The sequence below is a fragment of the Daphnia pulex genome, chromosome 8 (assembly GCF_021134715.1).
Source record: "Daphnia pulex isolate KAP4 chromosome 8, ASM2113471v1".
Classification (NCBI taxonomy): Eukaryota; Metazoa; Arthropoda; class Branchiopoda; order Diplostraca; family Daphniidae; genus Daphnia; species Daphnia pulex.
Genome location: NC_060024.1, coordinates 2,377,267 through 2,396,394, shown reverse-complemented (window position 1 = coordinate 2,396,394; position 19,128 = coordinate 2,377,267). Strand labels below are relative to the sequence as shown.

General features: G+C 39.6%; 1 pseudogene; it reads left to right on the top strand.

Annotated features, from left to right (window-relative positions):
* The first annotated feature begins 2,647 nt into the window (after positions 1 to 2,647).
* LOC124199746 lies at positions 2,648 to 5,267 on the top strand (annotated as a pseudogene).
* The last annotated feature ends 13,861 nt before the right edge of the window (positions 5,268 to 19,128 follow it).

Sequence of the window (19,128 nt, the reverse complement as noted above, 5' to 3'; positions counted from 1 at the left end):
AGTTAGATTCGATTTCCTTTCTTTTCCTATAAATAACATACAACCACCAATGCAAAATAACAGAACCTATTCGATCTTTTGTCGATACAATGGCTAAGTCGTATATAAGGCTATAACCCATCAATTTATTCCGTTAAACAGACCAATATTAATAGACTCACAACTAAGATCGCGGCGGCTGTGGATCAAGTGTTTCTGCCGGGACATTTCAATTGCCATATTAATCGCCTTTTTTTTTTGGTAATAAAAATACCGGGATCGAAACTTTTCGACTCTGTTTAATATATGCGGGGATTTTTCGTCAGATAATCGCGGTAATAATTTTTAATCATTCATCCGAAACATTGCGGGGATTGCTGTCCGCGTTGTCATTGTTGCAGCGCACTATAATTATTTATAATGTCGTTTCACTGCTTTTTGTCATGGGCACTTATATAGGCCTACTCTTTTATATGAAACCGCTCGATCTAAGTAGGGCCTATATCCCAATTTCTTAATTAAAAGTGGGCTAAAACCATGCATAACCCGCAATTGATCTTAAAAAACAAATCCAAAAAAAAAAACAACGATTCAGAATGATTCCACATGATTTGTTTCGTGGGTCAGATATATGTGAACAACTAGGCCTATATAGCGATTCAGTTTTATAATCTAGCCTAGTATCTTTTGCTGGACAGTTATCTTGCAATTATAGTGTTCATACATGTCCAATTCTTTTGTAGGCTAATATATAGGCTTATTAAGTTGTTATTAACAGTCAGGGCTCTATATAGACTTCCAGACTAGAGGACCAGCTCATCAAAACTGCACTGCACTGATCACCCACGGCAACGTGAAATCCCGGCGCAAACCGGCATGGCCATATCATAAAATAAAGAATCTTGTTTGATGTGTTTTTTTTAAATATCTATATTAACTCGGTCATTCCATTCGAAATCACAAGAACTAATGTTGGGAATGCCATGAACCCTTCTACCGGAATATTCATAGCACCGAGACAGGGGAAATATTTTTTCGGTTTTTCTGGTGTTGCTAATAGCATTCAAGGAAACAATGCTGCACGCGTTGATTTACAGTTGAATGGTGTTAGAATTGCACAAGCGTATAGTTGCACCACCCTTGATACATTTGCACACCAATCCACTTTGGAGCTTAATAAAGGAGACCAAATAACGCTGTTCTTAGTAGCCGGAGCAATTACTGACGGAACTAGTTTACAACACACTACTTTTGTTGGCTGGTTAGTCGAAGAAGATGAAATGTTCCATGAATAGAGTGACAGCTGACGCAGAAGACAAAAATCAAATTTTGATTTGGCATTTGGAAATATGTTTCTTGCGAGGTTTCTATGGTAAATTGGGTCGAAAGTTTGTGTCAAATTGCCAAATATCTTATAGTTAGCTACTTTAACTGACATACCATATCCGATAAAAAAATTATGCAATAAATCAAGTGTTTCCGAATAAGGTAAATTATTCTGATATCGTCAGCTGATATTTTTTTCATTCTTACAAAGAGTTCAGCAAATCATAGCAAGGTATAATGCAAAACTATAATGAGATTTTCCGTATTATTCCTGGTTTTGCAACTTGACCCTCCTGGCACTTGCAAACTCTAAATTGTTGCTGAATGCGGGGCAGGATGACTGAAAAAAATTTAATATCTTGTGAGAAGAGTTTTATACAGCTAATACTCCTTATACACTGGAGTCGAAATAATACAGGTCCGTTGCGAATTGTTAAGTCCCTAATGTTACAGCCCTCCTTCTCTCTCAGCTCTCTTTTCCACCAGCGTCTCTTTCACCGTCGTGCCCCGCACTCTTCTTTCTTTCCCTTTCATCATCCCGAAGACGACCCTCTGTCCTCCAGCCCACGTTTACCTACGTTGTCTTTTTCCTGTTCTCACCTTCTCAGAATCTCAGAACCTAGTCATAAAACACGGATCATAACAGTATGCTTTTGCATTAAGACGGACAGAAAATAATTCGATTCAAAACAAAATCGAGGAAGAAAGAAAAACAAATAACGACGTCATTTAGATAGAAATATTGAATTTCTATAGGAATTTATCATTGAAGATGGCCGGGTCGATTACACAATTGATGGGTAACCAATAATTATTGTTGCCCACGAATTAACTTTGTACTTAAAGTCGACGACGAAATGTATAGGCCAACACCGCCAACATAAACCAACGTAAACGTAAACGTTCTAGCCCATGCTATCGACACGTATGTCGCTATGGCGTGTGTAATACTAATAATCAACGTTCAAATTAATCTAAAAAAAAACAAACAAAAAAAACAAAGAGCTCAAACGTGGAACTGCATGACCAGCGAAGTGGCGAACCAAGCGTCTGAAAGCCGCAACTAGTCTTTGTATATGTAGCTCACTGGTCTGTGACTGACTGTCTGCTAGGATCTGATTGTCATTGTCAATACTGGTCAATGTGTTGCCGTCACGTTTTGACAGTTTGGGCCCAATTTTTGACGTTTTGACACTCACTCACTCAGGCCCGGGCCTGCTCATCGAACGTCATCGATCAACTGGGGTCCTAATCCAAGTAAGTCTTATGAATTATGATACTAATTAAATACTTTTAATCCAATAAGCATTTTCAAATGAAATTCTGTGATGAAACCAACTAAATGACAACAATCCATAACAGCCAATCAACAAAGCAGCATGAAAGTTGGTCAACCCATTGTTCAAGTTCTACGAAGACAGAGCCTTAAGCCTACACATTTGCCCCAGCAGCTGTTGATCTTACTCCCAACAAAAGAAGGTGGTGTTTCAAAAGAAATCAAACAGGTGGGAACTGGCAAGGAGCAGCTCAGTCCAGCTAGTCCACACACGTGACGCATGAAGCTTGATTCCAGTCAGGACAGAGGGGAGAAATTCAAATTCAAGCAAAGGTACTTCTAATGGAATGTGATGAATGTGGTTGTTTTTTAAATTGACATTCTTAAATGTAATTCTCTACAGGTAGTGTAAAAAAGACATGCAAGACCCTACTGGAGTAAATACCATTGAAGTGTGCAGTCTTGTCTTGTTAATCCAATTATGCTTACGGTGAAAATGGAAGTCCACCTAAAAATTCCTCTTAAATGCCACATTGCTGATGTTTGAGGTATGGTTGGATCCACACTGCTCATTTTTATATAAATTCTGTAATTCATATTTGTCTTCAGGTTGGAAGATAGAAGATCTCCCCAAAGCAAGTGATGGAGGGATTATAAATCAAACCTTAAAGTTATTCAAATCCTATAATGAAAAGGTGCTTGTTGCTGAAGGTATGCTTCCTTGATGGCTGAAGTATTTAAAGTGAAAATTAAACAATAGTTTCCTTTTTCTCCCTTTTAATTGTTCTAGTTTCACTGGTCGGTCGACACGCGGAGACACGGTATTTGATCAACCTGAGTTAAGCTTCTACCTTGGAGAAGATTTAGAACATTCATTCATTCAACGAACATTCCCGACGGTGATGAATAGGCTCTGTTGAAATTCAAGAAGCAAGATAGGAGCTTGCTTAAGTTGACACCTGCATACGGTTTCGGCTCTGCCGGTAACGAGAAACAAGGTGTTTTACCCAACGTCAACCCCGAATACGAGGTTGAACTCAAGAGCTTTGAAAAGGCCAAAGAGAGCTGGAGGATGGACGCCGAAGAAAAAGCTGGAACAGGCTAAGCTCTGCAAAGGAAAAGAAATCAATCATTTTAAAACTGCCAAATACGCTCTGGCTAACAAACAGTAGGCCTACTTCCAAGATTGTCACCCTCCTCGAGTTTGAAAAAAGTAAGTTTTGCTTTTCGCAATAATTTGATTTCATTTTGTAAAAAAATAAAACTTTTCGTTTCTATTTCAGCTCTTAAAGACGAGAAAGCTAAGGAGCAAGAACAGCTCATGCTGGCAGCATGCCTCAATCAGGTCATGTGCTGTTTAAAGTTAAACGATTTCTGTGCAACTCGTGATCATTGCCACAAGGCGCTTGAGATGGACCGCCCGAAAAATGAAAAGGGATTATTCCGCATCATGGGCCAAGTATCCGTACAAGTTGACCAGCAATTAGTTTGGATTTTTTACTCACAGATTTTGTCTCTCCATTCGTAGGCACTTTAGGGCATTCACGTGCCGGATGAAGCCAAGAAACATTTCGAGGCGATTCTCCAATTTGATTCGAACAACAAGGCGGCCGCCAATCAATTGGTGATCTGCAACGCCAAGATTCGCGAGCAACGCGAAAAGGACAAGAAATTGTACTCTAGCATTTTCAACAAGATGGTCGAAAACGATCGACAGGTAAGCGAAAAGAATGGAGGCAAATGGCTTTATACGGTTGGTGGGACGAGTCGACGAAAGGTGTCCATCTGCCAGCTGGACGTTGATCTGGCTCAAATCGAACGAGATAAACAAGAAGCTGTGGAACAGTTGAAGGCCGAACGTAGGAAGAACCAAGCAGATTTCTTCAAGCGTTACGGTGGCAGGAAACCCAACATCGTGTCAGTCAACGGGAAGCCGCTAAATTTGAATGGAGATGAGGGTGAAGAAGATAATGACTAAAGCTCTTCGGACCAACAAAATGCGGAGTCGACAAAAACACCAACAGAGTCATCACATGAGTCATCCAACGATCTTCGTAAATGTTTTCGCGACTCTTTTCTGCCGATTTCGATTGTGTAATGAAAACACCCACCCTCCCGTCGAATGCGAATCCATATAGCTTTACACGGAACAATTATAACAACATAATATAATTTGTCTGCCATTTTTGTGTTAAGGGCCGCAACTAACTGGGTTTTGTTTTATTTATTCTATTTGCAGAAAGCCTTGCGGAACAAGGCGATGGAAATAACGGAACCGACGCAGTGGGACAATGAAGACTCGGAGAACACGACCGCCGTTGAATTGCAAGATCCTTTGGACTCTGTGCCATGTATAGAGTCGGATGAAAACTAATCTTGATTATCGTCATTGTGATTCTCGACCCATTTTTTTGAAATTTAATTACCCAGAATTGATTGTGTTTTTTTGCATGCCTGTTCTCTCTGTTGTTATAACACAACAACTTCTAAACCAAAACAGTACTAAGGACATATTCAATTGATTGTGTAATTATCGACTGCCCTCAATCGCAAAACACATCTCATCTTTATCAAATAAAAGTGGTGAATTTGACGGTTAAATTTCATAAATAAGAATGGAGATTCCATCTTAGTTGACGAAACCAAATCCTCCCTGAGTGATAAATAAAATGCTGTCTCGGCTTAAGCTGTTCTACCCATCTTCTTTGAGACCTCTGATATGCAGATGATGTCACGCCATATAGGAGACATGACAATTGAAGTTAACATGGTCTATCAGTAGAAAATGACGATGGAAAAATAAATGAATTATTAAATCTGATCCTCTGTTTGATTTTACATATTTTTCCTTTCTAGATGGTTCCCAATGACTTATCAATTATTTAAGTTGTGGATATTATTTAGGTCATGGTGTATTAGTACACCATGTTTAGGTCAGCGTCATCTGTCAAACTTCTATAAATACATAGGCTAATAATCAAACGCATTCTGTCACTTGGTTTCTCTATTCTGAGTTCATCCACATCCCATAAAAAATTACCAAAAGAAACAGACCTTCACTTTTATATTTATTACGACTTTCTAGAACATTGCAAAAAGCATTAATTAGCAATGAAGGTAGAGAATGTTTGACAACATTCACATGAAGTTAATAGACGCCGGACATTTCGCTACCTTGGCATTCACGAGTTAGTTTCCTACCATCCTCAGTTCCTCATTCTATAGTGGAAAAGATATAACAATGGCGTCGTTGCTAACTTTTTATTTTATTCCCAATCTTGTTTCAACAAACATTTGTAAAGATAATGCAGGGTTTCTATAAGAATAGATTAGTACAGTTAGTAATGCGCGGAGTAAATAGAAACAATACATCTTGAATAGTTGATGCAAATATAAGTAATACGAGAAGTTTTTTAACTGCTATCGTGGTTTTACCCTCGTTTGAACTTTATTTTCCGTTAATTATTTCCCCAGAATCGCTTGACCTCCCTTCTTGTATTCTACAATTATGACCTTCCTAGAACTTTCAACATTTTTGGTACACGTAGAATATCAATTCCCTTGGCGGAAATAAACTTAGTTGACCTGGTTGAATTCCTATAAATAGACATCAGTTTCTGATTCCGATCGCAGGCAGTAGCATTTGAGGACGCGAGTGGACTAGTCGCATTTATAGAGCTTTGAAAATTGACAACAATCCCGCAGAAGCAAAAGTCATGCGACTTATCGACCGATGCGCACCGTAGCGGGGGTTGGCGGTACTTTACTGCCAGTTTTGTCTGACAGAGGTTTGTCTGATACGCGTTTGACGTTCTTGATTGGTTTGCTAGTCACGTGTTCTGGTAGACCTATCAAAAACGCCAAAACTCTGTCAAACAAAGCTTACAGCAAAGTACCGCCAACCATCGCTACGGTGCACATTAATCGAGAATTCGCATGACTTTTGCCTCGCGGAACTGTTGCAACTTTCCAAAACTCTATAGGGATGTTCGACATCTTTTTTTACATTTGTTGCCATCGCGGCAACGCAGCATTTGAGTCAAGATGATGTCTGCTACAATTGTCCGCCCCGCCTTGTCTGGCTTTGTCTGACCAACTGACGAAGGTAAGATGACGTCAGACTAAATCTGACATCATGTGACCTACGTCAATTGGTCAGACAAGACGGGGCGGACAATTGTAGCAGACATCATCTTGACTCAAATGCTGCGTTGCCGCGATGGCAACAAATGTAAAAAAAGATGTCGAACAGCCCTATAGTGAGACGAAAAAACAAGTTATCTTGTTATGCCTAGCTTATGCCAACGTCTAAACAACGAACAACAAGCCGACAATCAATTAGATGTATGGCATTCTCCTCATCAGCCATATCTCGTCACTCTTTTTGTTTCTAGCTGTGATCGTGCGAAATGACGCATCGATTCTAACCTCTACTGGTTGAAAACAGTAGACTTTAGTCGAACCTTTCAACTGGGAGAGTGGAAGAAGGGCGAGTCCTTTACACGGTTGCAGCGATGGAATATCGTGTGGTCGAGGAAATTCAGGTTAATCTATCGTCGAAAACTTCCGTGATGGAATTGGCTTGTCGACGGTGGAACGCTAGTTCCACACGAAACAGAACCCTCCTTCCCTCAATATGTTGGATGTCAATAGATTCTTGTGCAATGTCAGGTTTGACGATATCGGGGCACAACATTAAAAACTATGTAAATTACTAAGCAGACAGGCCGAAGTTCTCCTCCAATCCACACAAACGCAAAACTTCTCTAGCATGAAACTGGCAAATACATTACACATTAATAAAACAGAAAGTAGAAAACCCCAAGAGAATGTAAGGTGGGAATCGTAGCAGGAGAAAAAAATGCAGGAAAAAGCATGGGGCAAGTTGACTGTTGTATTGAGTACGGAGTCGTATAGTGTGGTTGTCCTGTGTTCTGGGGTCTTGTTGGCTCAGGGCCACTTTGTGGCTCTCATCCGGTTGGATGGCGATTTACCGCCGCCATCTGATATTTCACGTAAAACTTTTTTCCGTAAATCTCCGGGATGGACGGTTGTCGGCAGGCTTCGTCCAACAATTCCATCGGCATTTCGATCGTCACCCCTAGACTGGTCTCGTAACGCTTGATAGCGGGGAATATTTACTCGTCCGTCAGGAAAAAAGAGACTTCCGTCGATCTGGTTCAGTCCGGTTTTCCTACGAGCCATCATCTTGGTGGCGGGGTAGAGGTAGAGGTACCAGACAACGGGAGTATTTTCAGAGAAGTCGTTGTCACGCTGCTCCTACGCCACGATGAAGTGGCACTGGTCGCAAATAGCAAAAGTATTTTACGACTCTGGGTAGGTTTTTGTTTTTGGTAAATAGAAATGGACGACAGTTCTAAAGAAAAACAGCGTTTATAGTGGATAAAAATTTGTATTATTGGAATCGATTATCGTTTGGTTTAACTAATGCACCAGAAATATTTCAACGTTTGATGAACTATGTACTACGTTTAGTTATCGGAAACATCTGCTTAGTTTACCACCTAGGCTGTAGAAACCGGTGTGTTGTACCATTGGCGCCGGGAATAGCAAGGATTGGCCGGTAGTTGTGGAGAGTAGGTGCGCCCGTTGACTCCTACTGGCAGTTGCAGATTATGAATGTAGTTAGAAACGCTTACTGCATTTCTTCAGTTGACTTCGTTAAGGATGTTTTGCGTAAGTTCTGGGTGGCTGTCTCTGTCGACAAATAGCTCATCTAGCGTATCGTCAGCTATCAGCTGGAGATCCAACGTCGATGTTAGCGACTGTGTCCGAGAAAAAGACTGTACAAAAGTTTCGTCGTCTGTTGGCTCATCGATCATGATCGGTTCATGAGTTGGTTGGTGAGCGAATAGAATGTCGTCGGCGAAGACATCTTCCATTCTACCCCAGTCGGAGGAAGAAAAATAAATACGGTGGTTTGGTAGAGCCATTGTACTATTTGACGGATGATTTTGGAATGGCAGAGAAGTATATTTTTCGGATGCTTATATACTTCTTATTCGTGTTTCTTGTCGCGTAATGTATTTATTGTTGAGTTGAACCGCAGGAGTATATAGTGAAAGGTTCCTTCCGTCCACCAGCCTATCTGGTGAAAGGGTCAGCAGCCGGTGGCTTACTACTTTCACCAGACAGGGGCGAGAAAAGGTGCAGATCCTCCAAACGGAACATGTGATGAAAAGTGAGAGAGGGAACTGGACTTACTGGGGAAACAACTGGTAGCGGGGTGATAAATATGGAAGAATTTACTTCCGTTTAAAATGTGTAAATGGTAGCTCTCTCAACCCTGCTGAATTCTCAAGTTTTAATCACCTAATATTTCTAAAGAGTTATCGGATGATTCGTTTCGTTAACCAAAGCTATTGTAAAAATTGTACCATTGTCTTATTTAGTAATAAAAGGATCTAATCGTATGCCGTTTTGCAATCTCGGCCCTCTATTCAAATTACACGCAAGATTGGGGGGTAACTGACCACCGCCCCCTTCCGATTAAACGTCAGTAGGCCTATTCCTGTCGGTTTGGAGCAGTCACAAAAAGTTGTCTCGAAACTATGAGCTGTCGAGACGACCAGGCTGATAAAGATGAAGAGCAGCATTATCTGGAAGTATTTGTATACATGTACATGAAATATATGGTATAAAAAATATGATAAGTCTATGCTTAACATATGTATTTTAATTATAGAAGTAAGTAATTATAAAAGTAAGTTAACAATAATAAGAGGAAGGGAAAAAGAGAGGCTGTGAAAAAGAGAGAGGCGGCGAAAGGAACAAGGCGACAAAAAAAGGACATCTTTCATCATAGGGATAAAGGTGAGAGGTATAATTAACACTATATTGAGGACACCTGGCTGTTACCTTTCCCCCAAAAATGTTTTACCATTTAACGGAGGAGTGTGCCGAGAGATGTGGAAAAAGGTGCATATATATATATATATATCCGCCCAAAAGATTACATTTTTTTATAAACAGTACAAAATTCATTGATTTTCTTCAGTAGTGCTCTTTGCCATAACAAGCATTGATATCCCGCACGTTTTAGAGTATCGGACCCGTAGATCCTCCTGCTCGATGACATACCGTTGCAGCAGTTCGAGCTGCTCCAGTGCAAGGACTGGGCAGTCCAATATTGATGGCCGCAATCGGTTTTGATTTGCCGTCAGGACGGGACGCAGAGCCGGGGAAGGGGCGGCCAATTGCTCCAAGGGTGCTTGTCCGGCGGGTGCAACGGGGGTTGGTACCCGCGGCGTGATGGATGGGGCTACTGCCATCACTCTACCGTTGGGTTAAATAACAGAGGTTGGTGAAGGAGCCGGGACCGGCGGATTTTCCGTGTCCGATGGGTAGACGTAGTTTTGTTGTCGGGGTAAGGGCCGTAAGACAGCACGGCCAACCACTGGTTGGGGTCGAATTCGTCGTTGGTGGAGTCGGTTGTTAGGAGAAGGCTGCCTCGACCAGCCATGATGACAAAAATGGAATGAATGACAAGGTAAAGTGACAAATGGGAAATAAATGTTTTTTTTTGTTGAAATGGTTTGTGTTTTCGAATTATTTTTTTTGTGGGCGGAGCCCAGTAAACACTATTTTTTCTCTAGTGGGCTGTGAAAACCCGAGACTACAGGAAAATAGCAAAATTGTTTTTCTAGAGTTTGCTTTTGCTCGGATTTTTTTTTAATTTAACGTTCGTGGGCAACCCAGTTGTCCATTGTGTTAAGGCATTTTATGCTTAGGTAAGCGAGGAAACATAATACAATAAAGACGGTAAACATAAGAAAATATTCGCCCTTGTCGCAAACTGGAGCCCGAACCGAGTTATTTTCCACCATGTCGGCAGTAGGAACCGGTGTGTTCCATTGGCGCCGGGAGTAGCGAGGATGGTCTGGTAGTTGAGGAGAGTAGATGCGCCTGTCGACTCCTCCTGGCAGCTGCAGATCACGAATGTATTGCGAATCGCTTACTACATTTCTCCAGTTGACTTCGTTCATGCTGTTGTGTGTCAGTTCCGGGTGGCTGTCTGCGTCGATGCAAAGTTCGTCCAACGTATCGTCCGATATTAGTTGGAGATCCAATGTCGATGTTCAGGATGCTGTGCGGGATGGACTGTTCAACTGGATTTTTTCGTCGTCTGTTCGGTCCTCAATCACTATCGGTTCGGGAGTTGGTTGGTTAGTGAAAAGGATGTCGTCAGTGAAGACATCTTCCATTCTACCCCAGTCGGAGGCAGAGAAAAAGATGCGGTGATTGGGAAGTGCCATGGTACTGTTTTGACGGATGAAGTGGGAATGGTAGAGAAGTATACTGTATTTTTTCTGATGCTTATATACTTCTTTTTAAGTTTTTGCATGTGCAATTCTTTAATTTTGCACCATTTCCGGGTCACTTGTCGATTGAAAAAAAAAAAAAAATGTTGAACTGGCACAATGCTCACGGTGGCCGTTTCAGAATACACCGTTTTTTCTTATTGCTCAAAGTTAACGGTGGGAGTATATAGTCACAGCTGGCACAATTGTCTTCGAGAACAACACATTTTTTCAGCACTTTGACTTTCTACGGTTAGTATTTGCGCGCACTATACGATTTTAACATTATTGATTCCGCCTTTCATGCGTGCCTGTAGAATTTTTTCTTATCGTTTCCGAACTTTTTGTTTTGTTTTGTGCAGGTATATATTTTTAAAATTTTTGTTTCACTTTTATTACTTATTTTTTTTGTTGGGGTCGGCTACAGACATCTGGTCTCGCGCTGGATGTAATTTGTTTGATTGTGTTTTTTTTTCACTTCTTACTTTCAAAAGTATGCATATTTATTTTATTTATTTTTTTTTTTAGGAAATATACTAAACACATCTTTCTAATACACTTTTTTTTCTAAACTTCCGCAATTAAACGTGATTTTGGCTTTATAGCCGACCTTGGTCGTAAACGCGGACGTTCAATAGGGTTTGGAATATTTTCGTTATTGTTAATAATTGTGACCATTGGAGATAAGGGACGAGGGTGAGGTGTGTTTACGGGTGGGATATCAAATTCTATTTCGTCCTGATTGAAAAGAGGAATATCTACGTCGTCGTTTAGCTCGACTAAAATATCATTACTAGGTATATTAATTACAGGGGGATTGAAATCAAGAGCAGGTTCAGTCTCTTCGGGATCAACAGTGTCTCTCGGTTCAACTGTTGACTCCATGTCAAGCATGGTTTAATCAGTCCATAACATCGTTTTGAACAAGGGTTTAAGTCTATTACTATGCACAAGTTTAATTTGAAATGAACTATCAGCTATTTCGACTGTATGCAGATTATTATTTACTTTGATAACCCTGTACGCGCCCTTAAACTTGGAAGTATATTTTTTATTATCACCTTTTGTTACTTCCCTTATATCCAGTAAAAATCTATCGCCCGGTTTGTAATTATGAAGTAAAGCCCGCTTATTGTACTGCTCTTTCTGTCGTTCTTGCGCTTTTACATGATATTCATGCGCCCTTTGAAAACTATAGCGGAGTCTTTCCAAAAGAGAATCGATGTAATTAGAGGAGGGGACTGGTTCTGGGACCGCAATTTTATTAATAGGAAAGTTGACATCACGACCAAAACACATGTAATAAGGGGTCTAATTTGTTGAAGAATGTATTGATGAACGGTATGCAAAGCATACTTCATCCAACACATCCTCCCAATCAATCATCAATCATTTTCATGCTGCCCGTCAACTAATTCTTTTCGTAAATTTGTCGTCATAGTACGATTAAAACGCTCGGTTTCCCCATTACTAGCTGGGTTATAAGCTGTAGTAAAACGTTGTTCAATATTTAAATTTTGACAAAAATATTTCATTAATTTAGACGTGAAATTTGGGCCTCGATCGGATACAAGCGCCGGAGGCGGTCCGTGCAATAAAACAATATTTTTATAGATACATTCTGCAGTTGTGCGAGCCGTTTGATCAGGCAAAGCGACAGCCACCACGAATTTAGTAAAATAATTGGTCATTACATATATACAGTTATTGCCGTTTGGCGAGATGGGGGAAATTGGACCTAAAAAGTCTATACCAATGATCTGAAATGGAGATTTAGCTAGCTCATGAGAAAAAAGATAAGCTTACAGCTTAGATTTTGAGTTGGCGATACATGTTTCGCAAGTTCTACAATATTCTTTTACATCAGGCAAAATTGTCGGCCAATGATAACTAGTTTAATTTTTAAATAAGTGCGTAAAATGCTAGATGACCTCCTGAAAGTGGGCTATCATGCATTTCTTTTAAAACAGTAGGCCTAAGAATGAGTAGAAGAACGACCTGTTGGCAAGGAATATGACGCCTACTTTTTTCCGTCGGTTCATCGATCCGATAGAGTATGTGATTCTTTACAAAATATACGTAGCTCAATTTCTTTTGCCCATATAGGCCGTTTTTTTTTGTCTTTTTCCGAACGAATTTCATTCTCAAGATAATTATTTATTGCTTGACAAAGAGGGTCAGCTGCTTGGCTAGCCCAAATGTCAATTTCTGAATTTTCTATTCGGACATGAGAAACGCGAAGGCGTAAAAGGCAATCCGCATTTTGGTGAATACGGCCAGGCCTATACTTTATTTTGTAATTATTGTCCGCAAGAAAAATAGCCCATCTTCCCAATCTCCCATTATTGTCTTTTTTATTTCTAGCCACTGCAAGGGTCGATGGTCACTAATGACGGTAAAAGTTTTGTCAAGCAGGTAGTGACGAAAATGTTTAATAGAAAATACGACGGCTAAAGCTTCCTTTTCTACTGTAGCATATTTTTTCTTCGACGGCTTTAGCTGTCTACTAGCGTAAGCAATCGGTTTTTCAACACCATCTTGTATTTGTAAAAGAACTGAGCCGATTCCGTAATCGCATGCATCAGTAAATAATAAATATTCAAGGTTGAAATCAGGATAAGCCAAAAAGGAGGCGTGGCGAGACAAGTACGCAGCTTGTCAAACGCCTTTTGGTCAATATCCGCCCAAAGAAAAGGATTTTTAAACTTACCTTTATGTGTTTTTGCCGTAAAGGTTGCGCTATTGTGCCAAAATTTGGAAACGGTGGAAAACTTGGATTTGGATAATGGGAAGGCTGACAGTCAAAAAGGTATGTTTCCCTTCCGACGGGTTGTTGAAATCTAGTGTTTGGCCGTTGCTTATTAAAATTATTTCTGGGGGCAGAGCTTTGATGATTTTGCTGATTGTAGTTATTAGATTAACCAACGCTATTCTGATTACGCGAATTATTTGTTTCCATGTTTGCTTGCAGGAGGCCTCCAAAGTTAATCATCGATTCAGTTAATCGGTCCAATCGATTATCATATTTGGATTTTTATTTGAATTTGGATTTTTGGCCGAATTATTATATACATTTGCCTCAGCAGGTTTTTTCCCATTTTAATGCTGGTTGCAATGGCACAAATTGTTTCGTATTGTTTCTCTATTTCCTGAACTATGAGAGAATCTTTCTGATCGTTAGCTGCTAGTGCATTGACAAATACCTTTTGGTCTTTGCTGTGCTGGTCTAACTGTACTCTTTTCACATATTTCTGAGTTACTGCTACAAGTTCCTCAAAAGAAAAGACGAATCTTACTGATAAACTTAAATATGATTCATTGTCGGGGTTTTTCTTTTAAATTAACTAAGCACAGCCTTACACTGTTAAAAAAAACTCACCGATTTTCGAAGAAATTTCCACCTATTTGCGACACTGCCTCGTAAGTGTTTTTTTTTCACCGAAAAATAACTTTAGGGGTACCAATATCGGTGATCGGTGATCAACTGATAAAACGACCCGTTATTTAGGTTGGTTTATAGCCTCTACATAAATTTAATGAAATAATCTCATGAAATTTGAGCTGGAACAATATGATATTTTATTGTTGAAACTAAGTAATTTAAATCTTGGTCAAAAGGGGACTGATGGGTTGGGTGTACAAAAAAAATGTTCAAACAGACACAAATATTGAAATAACAATCAGAATTATACTTGTATGAAGAATGAAAAATTTAATTGGTGGATGATCATTTGTTGTCGGAGGAAAACTTCATTTTTTTTCAATCTAGGCAGGTTTGAAAGTGGGCACACGATTCAGTTGTGTGGTCCTTTTCTCCAAGCACAAACGATTTAATAAACAATAGTGCGTTGCTGACTTTGACACTGTAGTCCAAATGGAAGTAAGTAGGAGGTGGGTCCAAATAGGTGGCCATCATTGCGATTACTGCTTCTGCAGTTGTACGCACTCTGATAAATGGCTTGCTTTCCAGAATGATGTTTATTTTTGATATTTTGTACAGGATGAATGGGATCCTGTCTCCTGATGGATTGATCTTTCCAAATTTACTGATTACTGTTGATTAGAAAAATATTTAAACAATTAGATTGTAACTATATTATGAGATGAAAAGATTATTAAACATACAAATCTCAAATCGTTCAAATGTCGCACTTCTTTATCTTCTCTTCCTTTACCAGGAATCAAGTAAAGGAGAATTTCAACTACAGCCCTAGAACAAAGTTCTTAAAAAGGGAAAATGATTATAGTCTGTGAATTGCGATTGCCCAATAAGCATTTGTTTACCTGGTGTCATTGTCGAAAACATGCCAGATAATAAGATAGAGTTAACTTTCTTCTTTCCAGTGGTTTTGGCTGCCTCAATTATATATTTGGCTGATGCAGACCAGACATCTTGGAAGCTCACATCGATCTCTAAAAAGAAAAGTGAAAACATTCAGACCACATTCATGAACCCATTTTATAAAATCTTCCCCTCTGAAGTAGCAACAACTAACATGTTGGTTATTGAAGACATCACATTGGTATCTGAAAAAGAAAGTGAAAACCTTAATACATAACATTAAAGAACACATCGTAGCAATTCTTACCCTCTGAAGTAGCAACAATTAACATGTTGGTTTCTGAAGGCATCACATCGGTCTCTAAAAAGAAAATTGAAAACATTCAGACAACATTCAAGAACGAATCATATAAATTCTTACCCTCTGAATTATCAATAACTAACATGGTGGATCTTGAAGGCATCACAACGGTCTCTGAAAAGAAACGTGCAAACATTCTGACCTCATTCATGAACACATTGTATAAAATCTTCCCTCTGAAGTAGCAAACACTAACATGTAGGTTCTTGAAGGCATAACATTGCTATCTGAAAAGAAAAGTGAAAACCTTAATACATAACATTCAAGAACACATCGTCGAAATTCTTACCCTCTGAAGTAGCAACAATTAACATGTTGGTTCTTAAAGGCATGACATCGGTCTCTAAAAGGAAAATTGTAACATTCAGACCACATTCATGAACTTATCGTAAAAAATATTACCCTCTGATCACAAGATCAAGAAAGCACCGAAATCTAATATCCACTTTGGGGAAAAAGAAGAGGAAGAGACATTAGAAGACTTTGATCCAGATCAAGATATAAATTTCTATTATATTCCAGATCCTAAGCGGGCAACCAGACCATTGTCATCGTTATTTAGAATCGACGAGTGAGAAGTCTGTATGGAAGTGGATACGTTTTGCGCTGTTTTCGGAACAAGATTGGATCCTACAAGAACGCCCCGAACTAAAGGAAACTAACGTAAAGCTTCGTACCTATACAGGTGAACCCATTGACATAAAAGGCAAGTTTTATGCGAAGGTGGAGATCAATGGACAGCAGAAACGGTTACCGATCATTATTGCCGGGGGCAACGGGCCACCCCTGTGTGGCAGAAACTGGCTCCGTTCAATTTGACTTGATTGGAACCGCATCCTGAGTTTTCCGGAGGACTTTAAGACGGCACAGTTGGTGAAACCACGCCCGATACCTTATGCTTTAATTGGTCAGGTAAAGGCAGATTTGTTGAAGTTGGAAAAAGCTGGAATTCTTAAAAGAGTGAACCACAGTAGTTGGGGTGCCCTCATTGTTGATGTCTCGAAAACGAATGGATCTATTAGAGTTTGTGGTGATTACAAAATTACTGTTGTATTCCAGAAGACTTATTCGCTACATTAGAAGGAGGAGTCTTATTTATACAGTACCCACCAAACTATTAGGTACACCCCCCTATTTTCAATGCATTCTTATGGCACTACGTGTCCTAGAAAAAATGCAATAACTCTTGAACCGCTTGGGCTAGATTTTTTTCCTTTTGGCCCTGAGTAGATCTAATGATGATCTACATTTTTTCTACACATGAAGTTGTCGTAGGATTAACCCCCACGGCGCTACGGTATCGTTCAGTTTATTAGGTACACCCGTTTCCCCCCCATATGCGCCGTGTTAAATACGGCGTTTTCAAAAATTTACAAAAAATACTAAAAATCAAGCTAAAATCTTTTTCTTTGTGCCAAAAGATGCAGAATTCTTCACTCTATACGAATTTAAAGAATGATTTACAATAAAACCAACTCAGAGAACCCTTCCCTATACCTCAAAGTTTTCCACTTCAAAATTTGTACTTTTTTCAACAAACTTGCACTTTCGCCAGCAGAGGGCGCCCAATTTCGCCAAATTTTGAAGTGGAAAACTTTGAGGTATAGGGAAGGGTTCTCTGAGTTGGTTTGATTGTAAATTATTCTTTATATTCGCATAGAGTGAAGAATTCTGCATCTTTTGGCACAAAGAAAAAGATTTTAGCTTGATTTTTAGTATTTTTTGTAAATTTTGGAAAACGCCGTATTTAACACGGCGCATATGGGGGGAAAACGGGTGTACCTAATAAACTGAACGATACCGTAGCGCCGTGGGGGTTAATCCTACGACAACTTCATGTGTAGAAAAAATGTAGATCATCATTAGATCTACTCAGGGCCAAAAGGAAAAAAATCTAGCCCAAGCGGTTCAAGAGTTATTGCATTTTTCTAGGACACGTAGTGCCATAAGAATGCATTGAAAATAGGGGGGTGTACCTAATAGTTTGGTGGGTACTGTAAAATTGGATCTATCCCAAGCCTATAATCAGCTGGAGCTGGACGAAGAATCATAACAAGTATGCACTATCAACACACCCGATGGCCTCTTCCAGTATACTCAGATGCAGTTTGGTATCGCGTCCGCCCCAGGAAAATTTCAGAGAGTTATGGATGATCTTTTCCGAGATACTCCGTGGGATTAGTGTTATCTGGACGAAATTCTGATTACCGGGCGTACGGTGGAAGAACACTTGACTCGCGTCAAGTTAGTACTGTGCACACTTCAGAAGGCAGGCGTTCGGTTACAACTAGAAAAATGCGCATTTGGAGTACGGGAGATCCCATATTTGGGTTTTGTTATTTGAAGAGATGGCCTAAAAACTGCCCCGGAGAAGGTGAAAGCAGTCAAGGACGCACGGGAACCTCATGACTTCACATCCTTATGGGCTTACCTTGGCCTGATCAACTACTATGGAAAGTTCATTCTGAAATTTTAGCAGGTGGCAGCCCCTTTAACCATCTGCTGAGAAAAGATACGCTGTGGAAATGGAATGAGGCTCAAGAAAATGCTTGGCAGGCCAATTAACAAAGCATGGGTAAAACTTGAAAATTTTACTCGAGATGCGCACACTTAAGAGGTATAGATGAGAAAAAAAATTTCATATTGAAGTTAACATATCTTCGCTAAAACCTTTTAAAAAAATGTTTAAACCCCGATATTCCTATTTTATTTTAATTTAATTTGAATTAAAAATAAATGATTAAAAAGAGAAACAAATTCTCTATCTTTCGTTTGTTTTTTTAAACCTGTATCACAAACTGTATCAGAAAAAATAGAATTTTAACGAAAAAAAATCATTTTTTAAATTAAAAAACCAAAACTTTAGGATTTTTTATCTCTCATTCGATAAAAGAGGAAAATTTTTCCCTTTACAGAAAATTTTATACAAACACAAAGACTACACTGTAAAAAAATAAAAAAAAATCGGTGATGTCGAGCACCAAAATTAATTTGATTTCAGCGGAATGACCCGGTACAGATGGCCATAGAAAAAGATTCAGTTCTGCAGGAGATCATTGACAAGGTGCATCATGGGTGGAACAAGGCGGATGCAGCGAGTGACCGGTTGTCCAGCTATTTCAGAAAAAGATTTGGACTTTCTATTGAAAATGGACTACTACTATGCGGAAGGCGAGTCATCATCCCCCAAACCTTGTGGTCAAAGGTTCTAGCAATCTTACATAAAGAACACGCAGGCATCGTTCGGATGAAGGCAGTAGCTCGGAGTTATGTTTGATAGCTAGAACTGGACGAACAAATTACTCAACTAGCAACTTCCTTCACACCCTGTCAATCTGAAAGAAATCTACCCAAACAAGAAAAAGACGCTAGGTGGCCAGTGCCAGAGCAACCATGGTTCCGTTTGCATGTTGACTTTGCTGGCCAGTTTCCAAATGGAAGTTATTTGTTTGTACTCGTGGATGCCACTTCGAAATGGCCCGAAATATTTAGGCTGCAGAAAATAACATCGGCAACAACTATAACCACATTGAAAACTATTTTTTTCCCGTTTCGGTTTGCCACAAGAATTGGTGACGGACAA